This window comes from Melanerpes formicivorus, unplaced genomic scaffold, assembly GCF_026170545.1.
Source record: "Melanerpes formicivorus ecotype bairdi unplaced genomic scaffold, bMelFor1.0.p_v2 SCAF_2843, whole genome shotgun sequence".
NCBI lineage: Eukaryota > Metazoa > Chordata > Aves > Piciformes > Picidae > Melanerpes > Melanerpes formicivorus.
In genome coordinates this window covers 15,001-26,502 of record NW_027145194.1, presented here as the reverse complement: position 1 = coordinate 26,502, position 11,502 = coordinate 15,001, and the positions used below count along the sequence as shown (strand labels likewise).

Here is an 11,502-nt window from a genome sequence, read left to right as displayed (position 1 = left end):
CAGTGATTTAGCATCGCTCAGCTGGTTACCATTCCGTGGTGAGTGCAGTAATAAACTCTGACCAACAAAGAGTTGGAAGGAAAGCTAGTTTCCCTTTGATGTCTTTAACACAAAATTATCTATTTTAATGCTTTCATTTGTTGTAAGCTTTAGAAACCTGTTGATGAGCCAAGTCCCTCTGAGTTCAGTCACCTGATATATGAAGTTTTGTAGGATGCAAAGTTTGTTTCCTCCAGAGGTGATTTCATTAGCGATGCTAGGACTCAAGGTATTGAAGACTGCTAAAAGTAGTTAAATGTGTTATTGGAAGATGCTCTAAGATAAACACACAGTCTGACCCAAACCACCAGAGCTCACACATACATTTTCCATAGAACTTCTGTTAGATTTCCAGCAGCCAGGTAGGAAGAGAGAAAGTTCTGTCACTTGTCTGCTCTCTACAACTACCTGAAGGGAGGTTGTAGACAGGCGGATATTGGTCTCTTCTCCCAGGCAGCCAGCACCAGAATAAGAGGACACAGTCTCAGGCTGCACCAGGGGAGGTTTAGACAGGATGTTAGGAAGAAGTTCTATGCAGAGAGAGTGATTGCCCATTGGAATGGGCTGCCTGGGGGAGGTGGTGGAGTCACCATCATTGGAGGTCTTCAGGAGGAGACTTGATGGGGTGCTTTGTGCCATGGTTTAGTTGTTTAGGTGGGTTAGATTGGTTGATGGGTTGGACACGATGATCTTGAAGGTCTCTTCCAATCTGGTTTGTTCTATCGTTCTATTATTCTATTCTATTGTTAAATAAAAATGATAATGTAATATTCATTAAATGTCAAGCATGCCTCAGAAATTATCCCCTTATGTAATCTATCCATTTTTTCATATGTTTATTTACCTCTCCAGTTACCAAATTGATTTGTTTTTTTCAACAAATCTTCTCAGTCTAACACTGTTGATTGATATTATACCTGATTAATAAAATTACAAAGTGAGAGCGAATATAAGAAATTTTAAACAATCAAGAAAACTGCTTATTTCAAGATTTGGGTTTATTTGACAAATGACAAATCCACCCATTTAGAAACAATACTTACATTATATTCTATCGAGTTTTATTGACCCTTTATAGGGTAACAGAAAATGACCAACAGGAACATTTGATAAAACAATTAATCACAACAGAAAGCTTCCATGTAAGATCTTATTTTCTGTTGCTTGCTGTTTCTGCTGAGATCAAATTCTAATCTCAGGTAAGCTGCAATGAACCATTATGGAGGGACTCTATTTTGCCTGCAGAAAAAATACTCAATAGGGATATTGACAGAGGCTGAATCCATCTCCTATGGTACATTGCTATTTTCATCCTCTAGTTTCCCTCCACACTTTTTTTTTTTTCCTTCTCTATCTCCAAATGAGAAAGGCTTGAGCAGGCTCTGGGTGGCTTAAGCAGATGGGTACCTCTTCATACCTGTTGACAGCTCCTCAGTGACATTTAAGAGTAAGCAGTGACACTGTAACTCCCTTGACTTTAAATGCAGCTGACTCTATCTTCTTCATCTGAAACCAGTTTCTCAAAGCATCCTGCAACACTTGATAATGAAGTGTCCTGCAATTCACTAATGATCACTGTAATTTTTTTTTAACATCCAGTTTAAGTCCAATTATTTTGACAATTATTCTTTTCTTTAACAAGAAAATGAAAGCCTATTCAAAATAGGGCTAGATGCAATATTTCTAATCTTGTCTAATTTAAAAATAATTTTTCTAGCTGTCTCTATTGACATATCATGCTACCAATTTTCCCCTCTCACAAATGTCACTCTAGCAAATGAATTGTCAGCATGTCACAGTGGATAAGAAAGCTCCTTCCTGTGTCCCCCAACTTGGACTTAGTACTGTGATAGCAATGCACAGTCTGAGTATTTTGAGATCCTTTCTAAAATGGGAATTGCCACCATGATAAAACCAAGGGCTACATCCCCCCAAATAATTTACTCTTCACATGCATTATGTTAAGTGCTCCGAACCATTAGCTTTTTTCTGCTCATTTTAAGAAATATTCCCCTTCACCTACCACCTCACCCTTACAGCACCTCCTTTTCTGCCACAGTGGAAGTCCCATGAATACCTCATTTATTGTGCTGGGCAACTCTGTCTCCTTCTGTCATTGGATTACATGCCAGTCACAGCAAGCTGCTGCTACATCTGGGTGTGACCCTCATTGAGCCTGACCCTGAGGTAGGGTGCAGGCAGGGATGCAGAAAGGCTGGTGAAGAAACGTCCTGGTGTGACAGCACCAGCCATGGGCCTGAATGGTTGCACTGCACCACGCTTGTTACTGATGTGTATGGGACATGCTTGGGGTTGTTTCTACTCGAGAAGAGAAGGCTAAGAGGGGATCCTACCAACATCTATAAATACCTGAGGAGTGAGTATCAAGATGAAGGTGATAGTCTTTTCAGTGGTGCCCAGAGACAGGACAAGGAGCAACAGGCACAAGTTAGAACACAGGAGGTTTCACTTAGACATAAGAAAAATCTTTCCTTTGGGGGTGACAAAGCACTGGAAGAGGCTGCCCAGAGAGGATGTAGAGTCTCCTTCTCTGGAGACTTTCAAAACCCACCTGGATGCATTGCCATGTGGCCTGCTTTGGCGGGGGGGGTGGGGTGGACCTGATGATCTTTAGAGGTCCCTTCCAGCTGCTAGCATTCTGTGATTCTGTGACAAGTGCCTAGTCCTGGCTGTCACTCCTACTGCCCTCCCAACTGACACACCAGAAGGGGCTAATGCATGCTGGTAGGATGAGTTAGGTGGGTGGGTAGAGGTTGCCATGATTCTGTGACAGACTGGGGCCCAAGGACTGAGATCAAAGGTTAAATGGCTTTTTGCTGCCATCTCTTGATAAATAAGAGGAAAAGGCAGCAGGAGCTGATAAAGGATCAGGGCAACACCCGCTAGGCCAGAGAAGGCATTTAGTGCGTGAAGATGAGGATGAATTTACCTTCTGGGGGGACAGAGCACTAACAAGTTGTCATGAGTGTTTGACAAATGAGCATCACAGCGGCACTGGGAGATAGCTTCATTATAAATAAACCACATCCTTATTTCCTGACTCAGGGCTGCATGAGCCTGGGAGAGAAAAGTAGTTTCTGCCTTTCAGTGAATGAGTAATCTCCTAATGGCACAGTCTCTATGTGCTATGGAGAGACCCTTCCATTGTAAAACTAGGCTTGAAACATGGGCTCTGTCATCATAAGGGATGCTAGGTATAGACCCTGGTGTGGCCCAGGTTCAGTGGATGCCAGAGCTTCCTTATTCTTTTTGAAATTTATTATGATAAAAATTAGAAAACTAGTTTTTAATTCTCAGTTAGCAACTCTTGAAAACTTTGCCCCAAGAGTTTTACAAGGCTGCTATAATTTCTGCTTAGATGTGGAATAAAAATCAAAGTGGAATATATTCAAATTAGCACAAGATTTACTGAGAAATTCCATTAAACAAGCACTGCATAAAATGCAACCCTTATCCCTGAACAGAACCTGAGATCCCTGCAAAATCTTAGAGCCCTGTGATACCAGGTCATTTTCTTCCTTGCTCTTTTTTCTGCACCTCTGCCAGCCTCTCCAGTCACAGTACTCCCTGATGCTTTGGTACTCTGTGTGAACAAAGACTGAGGAGGCAACTGAATGAATCCTCATTAGCTATTGGGTTCTGAAATATGCAATCTGCCCAAGTACTCCATAAAATGCAATTTTCCTGGAAAGTTTTCCAGTGAGACCTTGAGTGAGATGGTATGCCTCCAGCAATAGCGGCAGATGAGCAAAGGTAGATTTTAGACTTAAGTTTTGGTCATAGATACCATCATCCTATCTAAATCCTTCTTTAGAGATGCAAGTTTTTTCTTTGGATCTGAACCTTGAGAGAGAAGAGTTAAGTGGTGGAAGAAGTTAGAATAAATTAGCAGAGCAGCAAAGGGATTAAAATTGTGATAAACCTGAATTAGTATAAAGTCAATACAGGAATTTCTGCTTTTTACTTCAATTATTTGACAACTTTTCATGGGTACTCATTTCTCATTGTTGAAGATTGCTTGGAATATTTTAAACATTTTTATTAAGTAAGCTGTCAGCATCATCAAAGTAAATTATGATACCAAGAATAAATACTTTCCTCATTTTTAAGATGTGAAATAATCACCAACATTCACACAGCAAATGCATGCTTTTCATTTAGGTAGACTGATGTTCATGTACAACATTTGGCAACCAGCAAATTGAGAAAGCAATCAAATACTTGTGTCTGGTCTAAACTCATTAATATAAAGAAACACAACTGCTGCTTCAAAATAAGAATGAAAACACCAAAATGTCTGTTACATTGCTGATGGTGGCCTAAGCATATTCCTGACCTCTAACTGAACAACCTTTACAACTGATCATGGAAATCACCTTGTTAAGCCTATGATCTTCCCTGAGGATCTCCTTTCTAACAGCACTTTGTATCCTATCCAGGATAATAACAATGTTTATTTTAATGGACAGGAGAAAGTTTCAGTTCCCTTCTTTCAGAAAATGTGTAATGCAAATACAGTAAAGAGTAATGCACACTTAATTAAAAAGAGAGCTGGAAAAGCCAAGCAGCTCCTCTCCCTTCCTTTAACCACATAGTTTATATGAAGCAAGTAATTTTCAATTGTGTTAGAAAGCTTTCTTTCCCAGTTTTAAGTTTTGTATGTCACATCCATGACATTTCAATGTTGTGGCCTCATCTGGAGTGGCGTTGAGTTGCCCTGGACCACCTAGTAAGACTCTCAGTTGCACATGGGAGAGTTAGACCAATGACCTTCCAGTATGAATTGCTTAATCACTACAGGATGCCCGAAGAAAAGAATCCTTTTGAACAAGAACATGATTCTTGTACATGTATTTAGACCCATATTCCAATGCCCTGCTATATCCTCTAGGAAATTCTAATTGTGTTTAGCTATCATCTTAAGTTCTTATGTGATTTAATGATATGAGATAAGAATAATCTTCTGATGGAATATTAAGGGGAAATATAATTTTGATTTAATCCCATGTTTCTGCATCAGCATCCTCAAATGACCTGTGTTACTGAGCCACTGTACTTCTCAATGAGAATTAAGCTTTCTGACATTGTTCCTGTAAAACTTCCAACTGAAAACACCACTCCAAGAGCTGTATTTCAGCTTGGTGATCTGAGACACACAGGCAGATAAATGCACAAACACAAAAGCTTTCATTAAGAAAGAGGCCATATTCACACTAAGAGATTAAAGATAAAAATGGTTTTTGACAGTGTACTGTCCAACCATCCAGCCTCATGACTCATAAGTAATCATAAGTGAAGCTCTCCCACGAATGACCAGAAAGTTCATGCTTTCTTAGGTACGAATTATGTTGCCTACATATGGCTCCATGCATTATAAAATTTTGCTAAATTACAGTTTAGCTGCTCCCTGTTTTCCTCAACAGCCAACTACAAAACGAGAGTCCTCTTGAATCTTGGGAAGTTATACAATGTTAAAAAAGAAGTCTAATAATGGAAGAACAAACTAGAACTCCTACCTTCTGCTCCTCATTGTCTAGATGGCCTCAAACTAATTACGTTATTGTAAGCCAAAATAATTTATGAGTCAAAAATGAAGAATCTTCTTTGCTTTACTTTTGTTCATCTCATGCTATTAGATGACCCAATATAATTTCATAGGTTTGTAAAAACGTTTACAGGATCAGATTAAAGCACAGGCTGCTGCTCTGTCTCTGACAGCAGTTCATCCTCCATCCCCATGTGCATTCCCAAACAATAGCTTCAGTTTAAGATAGGCTATAAGAAAAAGGCAGTGAATTTCCTTCATAATATATCTAGACTCCTGCAAATCTGTAGATTAAGGTATCACTCCCTATCAATTGAAGAGGCAACTAGCTGTGAAGAAAAAAAATACCCTGTCAAGCTCCATTAGTTAAGATCAATATGTAAGGTGGTAACAGGTTTAGATGCAAATTCATTCACGCTCTTGTCCATTTTTAGCTCTTATGTGCTAGATTATTCCAGCACTGTTATGTTAGATGATAGCTTGTTGCAATGCAAAATGGACATCAAGCCTTGTCAAAACACGGTCTTATGGCAATAAAATTTCAAGGACAATAACTGATTTTTTTTTAGAACACATAGCCTGGCTCTCCAAATGTCTCATAGCAACCTAAACATAACATAACCTGAGTAAATGGAAATATCCTTTCGAGTTTCAGCACTTTGAGATTTTCTATTCCCTTTTTTCTCTCCTGCATAAAAATGGAACAGAAATTCATGAAGCTTGTAAAACTGTGGATGAGAGAGAGAAGAGATGGACTTTCCTTCCAGGGCATATCCAACACAGACAGGATTTTCTGCTGCAGTAGTGGCTAAACCAGATGGAGCTATTTTGAGGACTTTACATTATTATACCGATAATCTCACATTTAAAGACATGTTAGAGAATGCAAACATAGTCATTACTTTGCTAAAATAAAGGAATTTAAAAGCTAAGCTATTTCTCAAGAGGTTTTCCTCTGCTGAGTCCAACTCTTTGCCTACTAGGAGACTGTATGATTAGAATGGGAATTATGAAATAACAGAGACACATGAGGAGGTCTCTGCTGAATGTGATTTTCTGTCAGGACAAATAGGACACAAGGTAATTTTTCCTATATCCAAAATAGAAATAAAAGTAAGAATTATGTAGCTTTGAAGTTTTTAACTCTGTGGAGTAAAATAAGAATTCCTTTACAAAAATTAAATAATCAATTTTTTTTGGTATGTGGAACAAATTAATGTCAAATATCTCATGAAATTTTAAATCCTGGGGGCAAAAGTACACCAAAAACACAATCAAGCAATTTGCTGGTACATCTTCTAGAAGAAGGGACAATTTCACAGTGATAATTAATCTACCAACATTTAAAAGGTACAATCAATAAACACAGGCATGACTGCAATTATTCTGCTCTACTAAAAAAGGTCAGCATGAAGAGTTCACCATGCAGCAAAGCTATGAGGAATATGCAGCACTGCAGGATTCTTTTTCATTTTACTGATTTGCATTAAATCTTTATTTATTATGTAACCACCAATGTATCCTTTTAAAGATTAGCCTGATGCACAAGCTACCCTGACTTTAGCATTGCCTATAGGTGGTGCATGTTGACACAAAGCCTTCACTGCTCTATTTTTAATTCTCTTTCTTGATTAGACCTTAATTTATTTTGTGTGCTTATAGCCCCCTAGAAATCCTCTTAGCTTCAGCGAAACATTTCCACCCCTGAACAGATCCCAGCATAATAAAATAGCCAAAGCAAACAAATCTACATATGGATTTGCATGCTCAACACAGTAAAACAACATAAGGCCCGCAACTAAGATTTGATTCATTGTGATGTTAAACTGGGAACCGAATGTGGTTGCACAAAAAATTCAGAAAAACTCTTCCCTAAAATAAAAGAAAACACCAAAAATCTATCAGAAGTTTGTAAATTAATGCCTACAGATGCCAGGTAATGCACAATTAAGTAATCTAATCTAGCATATGTCCTAGATACTTAGGTACAGTGGGGGGCAGCCATAGTATTATAGCACAAATCTATGTATTGTAGACCATATGTCACATTTGTAGACCACTTGGAAGCTGCAGCTGGTGCAAAATGATGTTCCTACTTGCTTAGCAGATCTGGCAGTAGGAGAACACCTTCTGCTAATGTTATTTTTACTATATGTTCCCACAGTACAATTTCACCCTGTTGATCTGATTGCTAAAGCTGTATTATGTTTTTGATGCTAGTTACCCCAAAAGCTCCTTTTTCTTCATGATGAACCTCCTGCAATTCATCTCATGCCTGCAGTATCATCTCTGTTTTTTCTTTGTACCTTACCTCTTTCAATTTGAGGACAATTATGGTGCTAAAATCATTCTTTATTTTGTTTCTATTCACTTTCATTCTTCATAGCATTTTTTTTTTCAAACCCCTATTCTTATCCCATCTATTTTTTAATTAAAAAAAAATCACTACATTTTGCAGGAAATATTTCTCCAAGACCTGCTTTCTAGAATGCCATTAATTACTGGAAGATTAAGAAATACTGATGATTTATGCTTCTCAGGTGTTATGAGCCAGGTCAGAAAAAAAGTGTCATGCCTTATTTAAACAAATTACTGTATCTTGCATCACTCTCTAGAGCCAAGGGGGGGAAAAAAATCTCATTTTAAATCTTTATCCTCTCTATAATTCAATTTACTTGTGTGTACATATAGATATATACACACACACACACACGTTTTTTTGTCCTATGGGGCCATTTTTTTCTTCCATTTTTTTGCCAGATGACATTTGACAGGCTTCCCTGATATACTGCCAAACATAGTACACCAAACTTCCTAATATGTCCAGGTGAGTAATTAATGTCTCCTACCAGTCTCCAGCAGAGTACACCCTGCAATTGATCAATTTTATTATGATATAATATCAGAGCTATACAGGCTTGATTAATTACCCATTTTTTCAATGGTGTCATTTGCTACTAGAGAGAAAGAAATGTTTCCTCCCCCAGCAAATCCCTCCAGCATACACACTGCATTTAGTTATTTCAATTTTAAAGGATGAATGATGGGCTAAGGCAATGGCTGTACACATAGTAGCACTTGTCCATCTTTCCTGAAGATGCCAAGCTCCATCCTTAGCTTGTCCAATTCTACTAATTTTTGCGTCTCCGTGGTTCATATCTGTTGACCTGCGTCATACAAATAGCTGGCTCGTTCTTTTTATTTTACCACCCCTGATTCTCATACACATTTTTTGAAACCAGGGGATTCTTTTTCTTGTTTTAAAAAAAAAAAATGGGATGATGCTGAAAACCTGTCAGAATTGCACCTACCAACAATTTTGTGTAGAAAATTAACTTAGGCGAGCTGCCAGTTGTTCATCCTGCCTCAATAACTAACCGACATAATCACATGATGATCAAGAACACCAAAACATATTAAAGACACATTTGTCAACCCTTTGAGATGAAGTAGGGAATCTCAGGTTCTCCTGGTATTCTTCTTTCTTGTATTTAAAACTGTCCTATCAATACTTTCAATGAACAGGGAGAAAACGTCTCATTCACTTGTGGCATTGCCTGAGAAGAAACCTGCAGGACGCTCATTTGTGCAAGTGTGAAATGTTCCTATCAGATTTGGTCCATGAAGTACCAAACTCGTTGGTATTACTCCTTTCAGGACCAAAACTCTCTTGCCAAGAAGGAGGTGTAAGCCTAGGGCTGACATCTGTGCATCTGTGCTGCTCAGATGCAGCAAAGCCCTTGCAGATATTTAACTGTAAGCAGTTCCTTAAGCCCCTCCTATTTCTGGAAAGCATTGGGGCTTTCACTGTAAGGCTTTGCTGATTCAGGCTGCTGGTTAGGTGCCAACTTTTGGCTGAGGTGTTAAATTTGAACCTCCTCTGCCTGGTTTCTTTGGCCAGCAGCAGGTAAAGAAGAACAGTCCATGTCATTAAAAAGAAATTAATAGATTTGAGAGAGATGTACTTGCTATGGTGGCCTTTCTCTCTTTGATAATAGTTATGACACAAAGGTATAGGAAGGGGTCTGTGCTGAATGCATATAGTTACCGTTCTGCTTCTGTCTTTGCAGAAACTAGTTTTGAAGGTTTTCAGAAGCTTAAGATACAAAAAAATAAAATAAAAATTACGAACCACACGATGTTCTATTACATCACTTCTATTACATCACTCTTGTTTCCCTTAACCCGCGGTTTTCAGCTTTCAAGAAAAGCTCTCCCGGTGAGTGACACCACAATTGTATGCCTGCCTTTTCAGCTAAAGGAAGACTCCTCTGCGTGCAGGACGACTGTCACCACCCATTTAACGCATTGATGTACCTTTCTTTCTAACGCGTAGAAAGTAACAAGCAAGCCACATTTTAGTCCTCGCTGGAATTGCAGCCGAGCTGTTCACGGCTGCTGCTACCGATCAGCTGCCTGGCTAGCTCCGCTCCGCAAAGCGTCGTACAAGTGGGACGTGCCCCTCCAGGCGGGGAGCTGCCCTGGCGAGGTGGAGCCGCCGGGGCCGCCGGAGCCGTTGCAGGTTTGCAAGCCGCTCTGCGGCCGCTGCCCCTCTGTGCTGTCTTCCGGCGCCCTCTGCAGGATACGAAGCGGAGCCGCACTTCTGTCGCTCGCAAACGCGCTCCCCCGAAAGCCGGGCTCGGGTAGGGGCTGAGGTTTAAGTGCCGTAAGGATCTGACAAATCCCAGTACCTCCATGCTGGTATACTGGGCTGCAATGTAAGACTACCAGAATTTAAAGGTGATGTTTTTATCACGAACTGGAAAAAAAAGAGGAACTTCTAGGATGCTCTAAAAGTTTCAGAAGTGTTTCCCCAAGCATCCATAGAATAGGTGGTGCTAAACACCTTCAGTAATACAGCTATTTTAAAAATTTCCCCTACTACGTGTCTCTCTCTCTCGACAGAATGTATTTCCTTAGTATTTGACAAGCTCTAGTTCTGTGCTTTCTTGGTGTCCCTGTGTTATCTAGAAGGTATTTCTACCAACAAGAAAAGAGCAGGGGGGAAGAAATATTAGTTCCCCTTTCTGTTGAAAATTTTGTTTAGTAAATGTTGGATCACATGTGGGGGAAAGGGCCTTCACAGAATCCCAGAGGGAAGTGTGAAGAGGCAGATCTCCCATAGGGAGATTGCTAAGGAGAAATCCTGACATCCTGCATTGTGGAGGAGTTAATAAGAGGTGAGATCTCCTCATTAGACCTCTTGAAATCCCTTTTATCTCTGTCCAAAAAGCATGACATTTCTGGAGAATGTATAAAGACAGTTGTACAGCAGCATTATGCAACTGTTCTCACCCAACTCTAGCTGGGATGACTTCTGGTAGATGGGGTCATTAGCCCATGGTTGGAGCCTGTAGGCACTAATGTCAATGGAGCTTCTCGCTGTGACTTATCCATCTGTACATCTACAGAACTGCTTTATCTGGGTTATTAAATGCCTGCTTTCACAACCATCACTCCTCTTCATTTAGTGTAGGAAATAGATTAAACCCGAGCATAGTACAGGATGCAGACCTGTTTATCACAGTTGAAAGACTTATTCCAGACAATTTTACTTTTGTGAGCACTAGAAACACTGTTTCCCAATACACAGCAAGCTTCTACTTGCTTAGAGTATGTATCATTTAGACGGACAAGACAAAATTCTATCTTGGTCGTGAAGCTTTGCCTTAGAGGAGTATTAGATTGCTTCACACCCACCATTTGTTAGGCCAGTTGTGTTTATTGAATGCATTTGTTCCGCACTTGTTTTCTCTGGCATATTCCCTGTGTAGTGCTTGAACAGGCAGGAGCGACTTTGGGTGTGGAAAAGAGAAACTAAAGACAGTGAGGCAGCAGACTGATCTTCCTGTGTGCTTTTTTCGTCTGTTTTCTAGTGCTTCACTGACAGCTAGTCC

General features: G+C 39.7%; 1 long non-coding RNA gene across 1 annotated transcript in view; it reads right to left on the bottom strand.

The window, feature by feature from the left end:
* Positions 1-748: 748 nt before the first annotated feature.
* LOC137440358 (uncharacterized) overlaps positions 749-11,502 on the bottom strand; it is a 24,095-nt gene continuing 13,341 nt past the window's right edge. The window contains exon 3 of the long non-coding RNA XR_010987105.1: positions 749-779. This is a non-coding gene — a long non-coding RNA (uncharacterized lncRNA). The remainder of the gene's footprint in view (positions 780-11,502) is intronic.